The following is a 14,548-nucleotide window of genomic DNA, read 5'->3' as shown; positions in this document are numbered from 1 at the left end:
AAACTTTTCTATTTGAGATGAAATCCAAAGGGTTCTCTACTTTGATCTCAAATATAGTTGTCTGAATTGTCATGAAGTCAATAGTCCATCATTCAAGGGGAATATCATGTTTTGACCAGAAAGGAAGTGTGGTCTGAGAACTGCTACAGGTGAATTTCTATCCCTGGAAAAAGTTTAACAGATGACCTTGTCATAAGCTAAAGTAGTATCCTATTGATCTAGTTTTCCCATTATCATTTTTCTTTATGAATAGAACATTTTTTCCACATGGTTAATTCTGAGACTATCTTTTGATATTCTATGAATTATTTGGAACTTTGTTGCATGATTAACTCAACTGTAATTCTTGTCTGCAATTAAACAAAGCTAAGAGAGTTTTCACATATTATGGCTTATGTCATGCCAATCTATACCCTTGAGGGACCAGTACTGATGCTGTCATATCCATGCTCCACCTTTTCCTTTTATAGTAAATTTCTATAATCAGATAAAGTGAGCATGGAAGTTTTTATCATTGCAATATTAATCTACTAATTAACAGATTAATATTCAAACATCTGAATTGCTTTAAAAAGATGCAAATATGAAACATTTTACTGTTCCTACTATATATTAGTGGTCAACCTCTATCCTATATAACTAAGTAAATGAGTTTCTAACTTTGAGATCCCCTTACTAATAATTATATATTTGTGTATAAGATTAAGTCCTTGAAGTATCACTTTTTTAAAGAGTAATATGGGGATGATATCCTCAGCAGAAAGAATAAGAGAAAGATGTAAGAAAATTTCTAATCAAATGGAGTAATAAATTTTGATAAAGCAACAGATTAGAGTGTTTTCTCTAAAAACTAGGATACATACACAGTGTATTTTATAAACACATGCATACATACATATATATATATATATGTATATATGATTGGTTTGCAAATGTTGTCCACTCCTCTCCAGCTTTACTCCCCTTCAGCTATGTGCCATGCTGTGAGCTATGCTCCCCTCAAATCTAACTCCTCTCCAACCTCACCACAGGAATCACCTCAACCAAAGATTCAACAGGTTGCTGTCTGCCACACACCCTTACACAGCATGTGAACCCCACTCCCCTCCCAGGATCTTACCCTGGGGGAGGGGGGAAAGGAAGTCTTATCATTGGGCTTTTGGGCAGAGGGGCAGAAGAAGTGAGGAATGTCTTCAGACTCATGGAGAGGGGTTGGGGAATAACTCTTTTCCATGTCTCTCTGATTTCCTAATAATGACCTCTGGTGGGTGACTATAGATGTGCCCACAGAGACAGCTCTGTATGCCCTTTTTAGCACACATGCCATGTTTGCCATCACATTCCTATAAATAGTAACCAACAGCAGGCTATCTTTGAGAAGCTGAGGCTAACTTCCCTCTCTTCTCCACTTGTACATGTCTGCACTTTTAGAGAATAAACACTTAGTTTTTATATCAATGTGACTAAGTTTTTCCTCTGTTTATTCTTTTGGGTCATTCAGAACCAGGTTTTTTGACAAAATTAATTTTAAATAATCTTTTTCCCATCTTGATTCATGACTGATAATTTTAAGAGATAATAAGGGCTTATTTTTTAAGTAAGTCCACTATGGATTTTTAAAATATTCTTTTTTTCAGCTTGTTGATGGTAATGTCTATATCAGGAATATGGTGTAGGCAAAGGTAGAAATAGCAAGTGGCACATAAACTGTGAAATTCTCTGAAAGTTAGTTTCCATAATTGATGTTCTTCTTAGTTAATAGGATCAGGGCACTGAGGTATAAATGAAGCAGCTTCTCTAAGGACACATATCAACTAGAAAATGCCTAAGAAAGATGTGAAAGCCAATACTTTTTTTAAATATTTACTATGTGCTACGCCCTATAGTAACTACTTTACACATATATCATTTAATCCTCACAATAACCCTGTGAGATATGTTATTCCCACTTTAAAACTGAAAAAATGTAGGAACATCTAAGACATATTTAAGACTAAATTTGAACTCAAAGCTTCTTGTTTCTAGGCTCAAAACTACATCTGCTCTTGTGTCTTGAGATCACCACTGTGCTACCAGTCATTCTGCTTAACAAACTTATCATCTTTGTCTTCTCCTTATTCTGAAATCCTCAGATCCTATAATTTCCTAAAGTATATAAATCCTAGATCCCCATAATTTATTTCTTGCTCCCTATTCAGGCATCTCTATGGTCCCTTAACTACATTCTCTTGTCTCTAATCCATTCACTTATGATCTGTTAATTTTGCATTTTTATTTCATTTTATTTCTTTTCCTCCAATTACACGTAAAATACTTTCTAACATTTAAAAAGAATTTTGAGTCTACAATTCTTTCTTCCCGTCTTTGCCTCCTCCATGCCGAGATGGTAAATAATCTGACATAGAGGTTATATGTGCAATCATGTAAAACATATTTCTAAATTAATTCTTTTGTGAAAAGAAACAAAAACAAAACAATTAAGAAAGAGAAAAAAATCCTTTTGTCTGGATTCAGACTCCATCAGTTCTTTTTCTGGAAGCAGATGACATTTTTTTAATCGTAAGTCCTTTAGAATACTTTGGATCAACATGTTGTTGAGAATAGCTAAGTTATTCACAGTTCTTTGTAAAATATTATTGTCACTGCATACAATGTTCTTCTGGTAGTGCTTACTTCATACTGCTTTAGTTCATAAAAGTCTTTCCAGGTTATTCTGGGCTCTTCCTGCTCATCATTTCTTATATTACAAGAGTATTCCATTACAGTCACATACTGTATTGTCAACACAGTGATTTTCCCAATTGACTGGTATCTTCTCACTTTCCAATTCTTTGTATATACAAAAAGAGCTGCTTTAAATATTTTCATATATATATATATATATATATATATGTCTTCTTGGTTTTTTTATTTCTTTGGTATACAATCTAATTTAAGTAAGAATATTACTAGGTCAAATGGATCCTAGTGTTTTATGGCCTTTTGCACATAGGTTCATATTGCTCTCCAGAATGACTGAATCAGATCACAACTCCTCCAGCAATGTATTAGTGTCTAGGTTTTCTCATATCCCCTCCAAATTTTGTCATTTTCCTTTTCTGTCATAAAAGGCAATGACAGATATGCAGTGGTAATTCACATGTTTTAATTCGTGTTTCTCTAGTTAATAGTGGTTTAGAGCACTTTTTCTTTTATTATCCTGACTGTGGCTCCATGATATTTAGTGTTTATTTTGGCTGCTTTCAATATTTTTTCCTTAGTCTGAGACTTCTGGAATTTTCCTATATTATTCCTGGGATTTTTCTTTTAGGAATCTCTTGAAAATTGTCTAACATCTTTTTCATCATGCCTTTCAGATTATCCTGTAATTCTTAGATTATCTCTCCTGGATTTAGTTTTCAGATCAGTTGTATTTTATAGGGATGATTATTCAGGAACCTGGTCTCTACTTAGCAGCTGGACAATACTTCCCTCTGGAGAGAGTCAAGGCGCTGGTGTTGTAGAATTCCAAATGAAAATAGGCCTAACCCCTGATTCTTTGAGGATATAGATTATAATATCTTCTTTTTTAAACATTTATTAATATTCATTTTTAACCTGTTTACATACTTTATGCCACTACTTTCCCCTTCACCCCCCCGCACTTCCCCCCACCCATGGCCAACACACATTTACACTGATTGTAACATGTGTCCTTATTAAGGGCCTATTTCCATATAGTTGTTAGTTGCATTGGTGGGGTAGTTTTGAGACCACATCCCCAATCATGTCCGCCCCAACCCTTGCGTTCAAGCAGCTGTTTTTCTTATATGTTTCCTCTCCTGTAGTACTTCCTCTGGATGTGGGTAGCATTCTTTACCATAAATCCCTCAGAATTGTCCTGGGTTTTTGTATTGCTGCTAGTACAGAAGTCCATTACATTCGATTTTACCATAGTATATCAGTCTCTGTGTACAGTGTTCTTCTGGCTCTGCTCCTTTCACTCTGCATCAATTCCTGGAGGTCTTTCCAGTTCACCTGGAACTCCTCCAGTTTATTATTCCTTTTAGCACAATAGTATTCCATCACCAGCATATACCATAGTTTGTTCAGCCATTCCCCAATTGAAGGGCATACCTTCCTTTTCCAGTTCTTTGCCACTACAAAAAGCACAGTTATAAATATTTTCGTACAAGTCTGTTTATCTATGATCTCTCTGGGGTACAAACCCAACAGTGGTATGGCTGGATCAAAGGGCAGGCATTCTTTTATAGCCCTTTGAGTAGAGTTACAAATTGCCAGCAAGAATGGTTGGATCAGTTAACAGCTCCACCAGCAATGCATTAATGTCCCAATTTTGCCACATCTCCTCCAGCATTCATTACTTACCCCTTCTCTAATTATTAGAGATTTAGAAGACTTTCTCATGTGCTTATTGATACTTTTGATTTCTTTACCTGAGAATTGCCTATTCATGTCTCTTGCCCATATTTCAATTGGGGAATGGCTTGATTTTTTATACAATTGATTTAACTCCTTGTATATTTGAGTAACGAGACCCCTATCAGAGTTTGTTGTTATAAAGATTTTTTTCCCAATTTGTTGTTTCCCTTATGATTTTGACTACATTATTTTTGTTTATACAAAAGCTTTTTACCTTAATATAATCAAAACCATTTAATTTACATTTTGTAATTTTCTCTAACTCTTGCTTGGTTTTAAAATCTTTCCTCTCCCAGAGATCTGACAGGTATACTATTTTGTGTTCACTTAACTTATTTATAGTTTCCCTCTTTATATTCAGGTCATTCACCCATTCTGAATTTATCTTGGTGTAGGGTGTGAGGTGTTGATCTAAACCTAATCTCTCCCATATTGTTTTCCCTTCCTTCACTTTTTTTTTCATTATTTCCCTTGATATTCTTGATCTTTTGTTATTCCAGATGAAATTTGTTATAGTTTTTCCTAATTCAGTAAAGAAGTATTTTGATAATTTGATAGGTATGGTGCTAAATAGGTAAATTAATTTGGGTAGAATGTTCATTTTTATTATGTTACCTCATCTTACCCATGAACAATTAACGGTTTTCCAATTGTTGAGATCCAGTTTTATTTGTTTGGAAAGTGTTTTGTAGTTGTTTTCGTATAATTGCTCTGTTTGTTTTGGTAGATAGATTCCCAAGTATTTTACATTGTCTAGGGTGATTTTCAATGTTGTTTCTCTTTCTACCTCTTGCTGCTCTCATGTATTGGAAATACATAGAAATGCTGATGATTTATATGCATTTATTTTGTATCCTGCAACTTTGCTAAAGTTGTTGATTATTTCTACCAGCTTCTAAGTTGATTCTCTAGGACTTTTTAAGTAGACCATCATATTATCTGCAAAGAGTGATAGCTTAGTATCCTTATTGCCTATTTTGATACCTTCAATTTATTTTTCTTCTCTAATTGCTATTGCTAGTGTTTCTAGTACTATGTTGAATAATAGAGGTGATAATGTGCATCCTTGTTTCACTCTTGATCTTATTGGGAAGGCTTCTAATTTATCCCCATTGCACAGAATGCTTCTTGATGGTTTTATGTATATACTGTTTATTATTTTTAGGAAGGGTCCTTCTATTCCTATACTTTTAAATGTTTTCAATAGGAATGGATTGGATGCTGTATTTTGTCAAAGGCTTTTTCAGCATCTATTGAGATAATCATGTGATTTTTGTTTGTTAGACTGTTGATATTGTCAATTATGTGGATGGTTTTCCGAAAGCTGAACCATCCTTGCATTCCTGGTATAATTCCCACCTGATCATGGTGGATGATCTTAATTACTTGCTCGAGTCTCTTTGCTAATATTCTATTTAAGATTTTTGCATCTATGTTCATTAGGGAGATTGGTCTATAGTTTTCTTTCTCTGCTTTTGGTCTACCTAGTTTTGGAATCAGTACCATATTTGTGTCATAAAAGGAATTTGGTAGGACTCCTTCTTTGCTTATCATATCAAATAATTTGTATAGTATTGGGATTAGTTGCTCTTTGAATGTCTGATAGAATTCACTTGTGAATCCATCAGGTCCTGGTGATTTTTTCTTAGGGAGTTTTTTGATGGCTTGTTCAATTTCTTTTTCTGATATGGGATTATTTAGGTATTCTATTTCTTCTGCTGTTAATCTAGGCAATTTATATTTTTGTAAATATTCATCCATATCTCCTACATTGTTATATTTGTTGCCATATAATTGGGCAAAATAGCTTTTAATGATTGCCTTAATTTCCCCTTCATTAGAGGTGAGGTCTCCCTTTTCATCTTTAATACTGTCAATTTGGTTTTCTTCTTTGTTTTTTCTCATTAGATTGACCAGTACTTTGTCTATTTTATCTGTTTTTTTCAAAATATCAGCTTCTAGTCTTATTTATTAATTCAATAGTTCTTTTACTTACAATTTTATTAATTTCTCCCTTAATTTTTAGTACTTCTAATTTAGTTTTCATCTGGGGGTTTTTAATTTGCTTGCTTTTTAATTTTTTAAGTTGCATACCCAATTCATTAATCTCTGCCCTCCTTAATTTGTTAATATATGCACTCAAGGATATAAATTTCCCCCTGAGTACTGCCTTGGCTGCATCCCACAGAGGTTGGTAGGATGTCTCATCATTGTCATTCTCTTCAATGGAATTGTTGATTGTTGCTGTGATTTCTTCTTTGACTAGCTGGTTTTGGAGAATCACATTATTTAATTTCCAATTAGTTTTTGATTTGCTTGTCCAGGTGCCCTTACTAATTATTATTTTTATTGCATTATGATCTGAGGTTACATTTATTATATCTGCTCTTTTGCATTTGTTTGCAATGATTCTATGCCCTATTACTTGGTCAATCTTTGTGAATGTACCATGTGCAGCTGAAAAGAAGGTGTATTCCTTTTTGTCCCTATTTATTTTTCTCCACATATCAATTAAATCTAATTTTTCTAGGACTTCATTCACCTCTCTTACCTCTTTCTTATTTATTTTTCGGTTTGATTTATCCAGATCTGAAAGAGGAATATTTAGATCTCCCGCTATTATGGTTTTACTATCTATTTCCTTCTTGAGCTCTGCCAGTTTCTCCTTTATGAATTTGGATGTTATACCACTGGGTGCATATATATTGAGCAGTGTTATTTCCTCATTGTTTATATTGCCTTTAATCAGGATGTAATGACCTTCTCTGTCTTTTTCAATCATATTTTTTTTACTTTGGCTTTGTCAGAGATCATAATAGCCACTCCTGCCTTCTTTTTCTCATTTGACGCCCAAAATATTTTGCTCAAGTCCTTAACCTTAAACTTGTGTATGTCTACCTGCCTCATATGTGTTTTTTGTAGACAACATATGGTAGGATTTTGGTTTCTGATCCACTCTGCTATTTGCTTCCATATTTTGAGCGAGTTCATCCCATTCACATTCAGAGTTACAATTATCAGTTGTGCATTCACTGACATTTTTGTATCCTCCCTTAGTCCCACTCCTTCTTCTTCCACTATTTCCTTTAATACCAGTGGTTTGCTTTGAGCCGCTATCCCTTATCCCCTCCCTTGATTAACTTCCCTTTCTACCCCCTCCCTTGTTATTCCTCTCTTTTTATTTTTAAAGGCCTAATGAATTCCCTCCTCCTTTTTCTCCCCTCCCTTTTTTGGCCTCCCCACTCCCCTGCTCCTTTTGGTTTATCCCTTCTGACTTTCTCAGTAGGTTAAATAGAGTTTTTATCCCAATGGATAATAAAGCTACTCTTCCCTCTCCGGGTTGATTACACTGAGAGTAAGGTTTGATTATTACTTCTTAATACTCTCTTCCTCTCCTTCTTATAATAGTATTTATCCCCTCCCCTTCCCATTCCCTCTTTGTGTGTAATAGAATATCCTATTTTTCTTATTTACTCAGATTTTTCTTGTTGTCCCCTACTATTCCCCTCCCCTTTCCCACCACCCCATGTCACCTTAGACCATTTAGTATCCTGTCCTCTCCCTATGAATTATTCTTTTGGTTGCTATAATAGTGAATATTATAATAGTGAATAGAGTTCACTACAGAGGATTATACATAGCATTTCTCCACATAGTAATACAGATAATTAGATCTTATTTAAGCCCTTAAAGAGTCAAATTTAAAAAATTATTACTTTTCTTTATTTTCCCTCTGTTTCTTATTTACCTTTTCATGTTTCTCTTCATTTTTGTGGTTGAGTATCAAACTTTCCATTTAGTCCTGGTCTCTTTTGTGCAAAAACTTGGAAGTCTTCAATTTTGTTGAATGCCCATACTTTCCCCTGGAAGTATATAGTCAGTTTCAATGGGTAGTTGATCCATGATTGAAGGCCCAGCTATCTTGCCTTTTTTCAGTATTGTATTCCAAGCCATGCGGTCTTTTAGCGTGGAGGCTGCCAGATCATGTGTGATCCTGATTGGTGCTCCTTGATATTTGAATTGTGTCTTTCTGGCTTCTTATAAGATTTTTTTTCTTTTACTTGAAACCTCTTGAATTTGGCTATTATATTCCTAGGTGTTGACTTTTCTGTGTCCATTGTAAAGGGTTATCTATGGATCCTTTCAATGTCTATATTGCCCTCTTGTTGTAGAACTTCAGGTTAATCTTGCTTAATAATTTCTTTTAGTATGGAGTCCAAGTTTCTATTATTTTCTGCCTTTTCTGGAAAACCAATGATTCTCAAATTTTCTCTTCTATACCGGTTTTCTTTGTCTGTCACTTTCTCATTGAGATATTTCATGTTTCCTTCTATTTTATCAGTCTTTTGACTTTGTTTTATTTGTTCTTGTTGTCTTGAGAGATCATTATCATCTAATTGTTCAATTCTAGCCTTTAAGGACTGGTTTTCGGCTATAATCTTTTGGTTTTTGGCTATAATCTTTTGGTTTTCCTTTTCAATCTGGTCATTTCTGGTGTTCAATTTACTTATAAGTTCATTTGATTTCTGAGCCTCACTTTCCAATTGCAAAATTCTGCCTTTTAAACTGTTATTTTCTTGCCAGATCTCTTCCATTTTCTTCAACATTTCATTTTGGAACTCTTCAATAGCTTATGACCAGCTTTTATTTTTTGGGGAAGGTTTGGATATGATCACTTTTTTGTCCTCCTCTGTTGTCTGGATTTTCTCTGTGTAAAAGTTGTCAAGTGTTCCAGATTTTTTCTTGATAATTTTTTTCTTCTTCTGGGGTTCTCGGCTTGGCATTGTTAGCTCTGCCCCTTTTCATCTTTGTCTTCACACTTAGGTTATGCCTGGACTCTCTAAGCTCCCGGGTGCTCTGGTCTCCTTGTCCCCAGGGTCAGACCTCCTGGTAGACCCTGGTCTGCTCCTTTGCCCGAGGCTCCTTCAGCAGTCTCAGAGTCTGCTTCCACAGCGGTGCTCCATCTGCTCCGGGTCCTCACTCGAGGTCCAAGCCTGTGCTGGAGATCCTTATTGGAGCCTGGGGCGATGCCTTCACCTGTGCAGATGCTCGGGAAAGTCCCTGCGTTAGAGATCTTTGTCCCCGTCCTTGCAGATGCTTGGGAAAGTCAGTGTGAGCCCCCCAGCCACTTGGGGTCCCTCACCTTGCAGCACACAGGTAGAAACCCTGGGGCTGCTAGTGATTTACTGGTTGTCACAGACCTGTTTTCACTCTTGTGCATTGGTCTTGGCTCTGTGGGAGGTATGTGGTGTGAGGGGGTGTAGGGGCTTCTTCCTCTCGCGTTTTAGTGAGAGCTGTTTCACCCCTTTATAGAGTGGCGATGCCCCAATTCTGCATACCTTCAATGCTGTGCCTTGTTGTGGGGTTCCTTAGTTCATCTGTGTTCATTTTTATGTCCCCTTAAGGAGTCCTGTATGCTTCGGTTAGGAGAGATCGAGCAGCTGCTCCTTACTCTGCCACCGTCTCTATAATATCTTCTTGATGGTTTAATAATTATATTGATCTGAGTGCATATTATTATAGATGTTCTTGAATTGACTTGAAGTTAATCTCAGGGAAGAGTTGAAAGATTAGCCTGAGAAAATCCTCTTCAGCCAGGAATCAAGTTCGACTGCCAGAAACTAGACAATAAGAATTCTTCTTGGAGAGGATGGACTAAACTATAATCAGTTTATAACATCAGATAACTAATTTTATTTGATGATAACAGAAATATCTTAAGGGGGTAATGATCAAAGTTTGATGGGTGAGGATAGAGGTTAAAGGGATTAAACTAAACTAAAAACTAACTGGTAGGGGGGCAGCTGGGTAGCTCAGTGGATTGAGAGTCAGACCTAGAGTCGGGAAGTCCTAGGTTCAAAGCCAGCCTCAGACACTTCCCAGCTGTGTGACCCTGGGCAAGTCACTTGACCCCCATTGCCCACCCTTACCACTCTTCCACCTAGGAGCCAATACACAGAAGTTAAGGGTTTAAAAAAAATTAAAAAAAAACTAACTGGTAAATAGCTAGACAGATCCCCTTAGGAAAAAGCCTTAACACAGAATCCTGTCACACTGTTTTGGTAATCTTGGCTTAGTAGCTGAACTGAACTTTGCATTGTAGATATCTGTTGATTTTCAGAGATGAGTTTCCTGAATGTGTTAAATGAATATGGTTCTTGATGTTGATCCAATATAATTCAGCTTTCTGTATTGAATAGTTTGACCTAAATAGCAGATCCCTAAATGAGACAGCTAACCTAAGTCTGTGGTGAAGATTCTTGGTTTGACTGGAGAGATTTTCCTCTTCTACCCTTTTCTACCCACCCACCCATAACTGAGACGACTTTGATTTAAGTGGTCTTCTATTTATAGGGGTACTCCAATAGTCTTCCACTGTCTCATGCCAGCTTTCAGCATTCTAAAATCTGCAACAGTTGGCACAAGATGGCTACTGGCAAAAGCTACTTACAATACAAGATGGTTATTTGCAAAAGCTCTTTACAGTTTCCAAAAAGATTCTTTATATTCTCTTCTATTTTGTGATCCTTTTGATTTTGATTGATTTTTGATGCCTCGTGAAGTCATTAGCTTCCACTTGCTGAATTCCATTTTTTAAGACATGATTTTCTTGATTGAGATTTTATACCTCCTTTTTCATTTGTTCAATTCTACTTTTTAAATCATTCTTTTCCTGAGTGAATATTTGAACCTATCCCCCCATATGACTAATTCTGTCTTTTAAGAAGTTCTTCTCATCAGTGACTATTTTTTATGATTTCCTTGAATCACCTATATTTATCTTCATTCCCATCTCTTATATGATTATTGAATTCCTTTTTCAGTTATTTCATTCATTCTTTTTTTGGCTTCAGACCTATTCAAAATTTTCTTTGAAACATTAGATACAATAGTATTGATTCTGTTGTCTTCTTATGAGTTTGTGTTTTTGTTTATACTGTCATCAAGATAACTTCTATATTTAGTTTCTTTTTAGTGTTGTTGTTTGCTCATTTTCTGGCCATTTTATTTGCTTTTAATTTTAAAAAAATTGGCTAAAGTTCACCTCTATCCCTATGTAAAGAGAGCACTGTTCCTACATTCAGGTCCTTTAGATAGCTACCTCCAGAGATAGCTCTGGGGAACTATAAATTTACAGTAATTCAAACTTAGTATGATATAAAGAGAGGTACGTTTTATAATTTCCTGCCCCAAGCTCTTGTCTATGAGCAAACACAAGCAACACTTCTTAGAATGAATTACAAAAATATTTTAAATAAACTAGTCTAACTCACTTTATTCAGTATTTTCTTATTCAATAAAATATGACAGAAATGATATTATTTTTGTGGTTCAGACATTTCAATTGTATCTGACTCATCATGACTCCATCTGGAATTCTTTAGGCAGAAATTCTGGAATAATTTGCCATTTCCTTCTCTAGGTAATTTTGTAGATGAGGAACTGAACCAAAAAGGGTTAATTAGTTTGGTCAGGGTCACACAGCATGTAAATATCTAAGGTTGGAATTGAATGCACTTAATAATTCCATGGCCAGTTCCATTTCTAATGATAATGAATACCAAATCTTTAGAAAGAAAAAAATTAACAGAAAAGCACTGTAGAACTTGTACATAGAAAAACATTGTATCTACTCTACATTCTTCTATGACATCAAAATGTCTAAGTATCATTTCTCAGATGTAAAACATAGAAGATTATTTTGGTAATGTTTGATTTTCCTCTTCCCTTAATTCATTGAATCATAAGTATAGTATTCACACCTATGATATCTCAGATTCCTTTAGTCTATCCTTCTCATTTTAAAGGAAAACAAAGTAATTTCTGGGTTAAGATGGCCCCAGAGTAGAATCAAGGCTTTTCCTCTCCTCTCCACCTGCCAATCTAAAGTGCCTCAAAAGGACAAAAACAAAATCAGATGAGTGAAGTGGCTCCACTGTAGGGCATAGCATTGAAGGTAGCCAAAGTTTGGGCATTTCCACACTAAACGGGGGTAAAATTACTCCCAACAAAGGGCGAGCTCATCACTGGTCCCCCAGTCCACCTAAGATGCCAGAGTTGGAGTGAGAGAGGGGCAACCTTTAGTTCCTCAGGGAGCTAGCTGAGGACACCACAGACTTACCCCTAAGAGCAGCAAGACTTGGGACTCCAGGAGGCTGAGGATTGCATAGGTTGGGCTCAGAGATTGCACAGGGCTACTCACAGCAGATGCTGCCATGGAGACATGAAAAATAGTCTCAGGACAAAAACCTCTCTGGAGTTCAATACGGATTGCTCACCTTCCTCACTAAGACTTCTAATATGGAAGGAACAAAGCAATGACCATCAACACCCAAGAACTACAATCCACAACTTCCAAAAAAAAATAAGAAAACTTGACCATAGATAATTTTCATGCAGAAAAACTCAAAGACTATAGAAGAGACAGCAGAAGATGACAAACAAGTAAACACATCCAAAAGTTCTAAAAAATGGAAATTTATCACAAGTTCTTTAGGAGCTCAAATTTGAGATTGTGAGAAATATAGAAGAAACTTGGCAAGAAAAGTGAGAAATAAATAAAAAAGAAAATGATATTTTAAGAGCCAGAATCTCCCATTGGAAAAAGAAGTCCAGAAATCAAATGAAATGATAAGCAAATTAAATACCAGAAATGATCTGCTGGAAGCCTTGAAAAGGAGGCTAGACCAAAAGGGGAAGGAAAATGAAAAGATTATAGCTGAAAACCAGTCTTTAAAAACTAGATTTGGGCAAATAGAAGCCAATGATCTCACACAACAGAAAAAATTAACAAAGCAAAGTCAAAAGAAAGAGAGATTAGTCGGAAACATGAAATATTTCATAAAGAAGATGGTTGACTAGGAAAAACAGGTATAGGAAAGACAATTTGAGGATGATAGGCCTACCTGAAAACCTGGAAATGAACAGAAATCTTGACATCATACTTCAAGAAATTATCCAAGACAATTGCCTTTATATTCTTGAATAAGAGGGCAAAATAGACAGTGAGTCCATAGATTACCTTTTACATCAAATACTCAAAATACAACCCACAGGTATATTAATGCCCAAGTCAAGAGCTTCCAAGTTAAGGAGAAAATATTACAAGAAGCCAGAAATAAACAATTCAGATATGAAGGAGCACCAATCAGGATTACACAGCATATGGAAGCCTCCACATTAAAGGACCACAATCCTTGGGCTATAATATTTAAAAAGATAAGAGAATTTACCTACAAGCAAGGATCACCAACCCATCAAAACAGACTATATATTTCCAGGGAAAAGTATGGGTATTTGACAAAGTAGAAGATTGCCAAATATTTTAAAGAAAAGAACAGAACCAAATGGAAAATTTGATGTCCAAATACAAAATCAAGAGAAACATAAAAAGGTAAATAAGAAAGAGAGGGGGACATTTTTTTATTTTTTAAAAGGGCTTCAGTAAGGTCAAATTGTTTATATTCCTATATGGGAAAAAAATTCATTTGTAAATGTCAAAAATTATATTCACTATTATAGTAGCTACAAGAATTAATCACAGATAAAGGTTGGGGTACTCAGTGGTTTAAAATGATATGCAAAAAAAGAAAAGGGGGAATAGAAGATGGCACCAAGAAAAACTGGAAAGAATAAGAAAACAGGATAATCTATACCACAAAAAGAGCCACATGGGAGAGGGAGGGGAAGAATACTATTATAAAAAGGAGAGGAGGAGAATGCTAATGGGTATTACTTAAACCTTACTCTTGGTGGAATCGATTCAGAGAGAGAAGAGCATCTAGATCCATTGAGGTATCGAAATCTAGATAACCCTACAGGAAATTTGAGAAGGAAAAACCAAGGGGGTGATTTGGGGGGGAGTATAAAAATAAGGGAAAGAGAGGGGAGAGTGAATTTAATAGACTCTAAAGAAAAATAAGAGGGAATAAGAAGGGAGGACATTGAAAGGGAAGTAAAAACAAGGATGGGGATTATGGGTACTGAATAAAAGCAAAAAATTGATCTACAAGGAAATATTGAAAGAAGAAAGGGCAGGATTAGGAGACGAAATCAAAATGATGAGGAATACACAGGTGATAATCATAACTCTGAATGTGAATGGGATGAACTCACCCATAAAATG

Source organism: Gracilinanus agilis, chromosome 2 (genome assembly GCF_016433145.1).
Source record: "Gracilinanus agilis isolate LMUSP501 chromosome 2, AgileGrace, whole genome shotgun sequence".
Lineage (NCBI taxonomy): Eukaryota > Metazoa > Chordata > Mammalia > Didelphimorphia > Didelphidae > Gracilinanus > Gracilinanus agilis.
The sequence above is the reverse complement of the archived record's forward strand: the minus strand, read 5'-3'. Positions refer to the sequence as shown.